Source organism: Poecilia latipinna, unplaced genomic scaffold (assembly GCF_001443285.1).
Source record: "Poecilia latipinna isolate Pla-1442-1.1 unplaced genomic scaffold, P_latipinna-1.0 Scaffold4160, whole genome shotgun sequence".
NCBI classification, from domain to species: Eukaryota; Metazoa; Chordata; class Actinopteri; order Cyprinodontiformes; family Poeciliidae; genus Poecilia; species Poecilia latipinna.
The window spans coordinates 56,546-58,317 of record NW_015116776.1 but is presented as its reverse complement, the minus strand read 5'-3'; positions in this window follow the sequence as shown (position 1 = coordinate 58,317).

The following is a 1,772-nucleotide window of genomic DNA, read 5'->3' as shown; positions in this document are numbered from 1 at the left end:
GCTCATTCCTCACCTTCCTCAAGATCAATGATGCTCCACGAGGTGAGATCTTGCATGGCGCCCCAGACCGAGGGAGATTTTCCGTTATTTTGTATTTCTTCCATTTTCTAATAATTGCACCAACTGTTGTTGCCTTCTCACCAAGCTGCTTGCCTATTGTCCTGTAGTCCATCCCAGCCTTGTGCAGATCTACAATTTTATCCCTGATGTCCTTACACAGCTCTCTGGTCTTGGGCATTGTGGAGATGCTGGAGTCTGATTGATTGAGTGTGTGGACAGGTGTCTTTTATAAAGGTAACGAGTTCAAACAGGTGCAGTTAATACAGGTAATGAGTGGAGAACAGGAGGGCTTCTTAAAGAAGAACTAACATGTCGGTGAGAGCCAAAATTCTTACTGGTTGATAGATGATCAAATACTTATTTCACACAATAAAATGGAAATTAATTTTAAAAATCATACATTGTATTTTTCTGGATTTTTGTTTTAGATTCCATCACTCACAGTTGAAGAGTACCTATGATAAAAATTACAGTCTTCTACAAGCTTTGCAAGTGGGAAAACCTGAAAAATCAACAGTGTATCAAATACTTGTTCTCCCCACTGTGTGTGTGTGTGTATATATATATATATATATATATATATATACACTTCATGTAGATCCAGAGGGGGTTCAGGTCAAATATGAATGTGTGCTCTTTGGTATGGGAGTGGTAACATTTAATTTTTACTGATAAAACAATTTAAAAACACTATATAATTAATTTTGTAATTGACAGGGCCCCCAATTTTTTTCTATTTCTATAAGAAAAAAAATTTGTGGGAGGGCCCCCTGTCGGCCAGAGGCCCTTGGAATTGTCCTAACTTTCCCCACATATGGCGCCCCTGGTTCCAAGAGTCAGAACTCACACTTGTGGTGAGGCTTCTTTCCAGTATTATGGACCCCGTTTGTGGAACGGTCTGCCAGAGAACCTGAGGGCTGCAGAAAATGTTGCTGTCTTTAAGAGCAGCTCAAGACCCTCTTTTTTACTGTATTTCCTGAATTGAATCATTTCTGCTAAGTCTGTGCATTTTTCATGCAGTTGTGTGTTTTTCCATGTGGGGTTGGGGTGGGTAGTTTGTTTTTTATTGATCTGTACAGCACTTTGAGCTGCTTTTAATAATAAGGGTTTTTTATAAATAAAATTAATTGATTGATTGATTTATAAAGGCTTATTTTATTGTGGTCATCATGTTATCCCTTCCTCCCTCGTTCAACTGTGGTGGACGTAACAATACCATTTTATTTTTTCACCGATTTGAATAATGAACTGATCTCGACTACATTAAAAATTATAATCAATTTACAGTCTATTTACTTAACTTGGAATCTCTGAAATGATTTGATTGAATCAATTTTGTAAGTGCTTTAAGATGTAATTTGTTGTGAAATGAAAACTAAACTGAAATAATGCATGTTATAAAATGGTCCAATGACAGTGTCTGGCATAAGTATTTTTAATTAAAGCAAAAGTTGTCAGCACCATCCTTTACCAATTTATTTATGAGTGAAAGACTTTCTAAATCTTTCCCCAGGCCAATATTATGATGGGTATGATGAAGAGTATCAGTGCCCTGTTTTGGATGAGGACCGGGTGAGTTAAATTCTTTTCTAACCTTTTCAGACCACTGTTTTTTGTCCCATTTTTATTACGTCACCTGTTTAACCTAGGATAACTATATTTTTGTGCTGATTTGGTATTATATATATATATATATATATATACATATATAT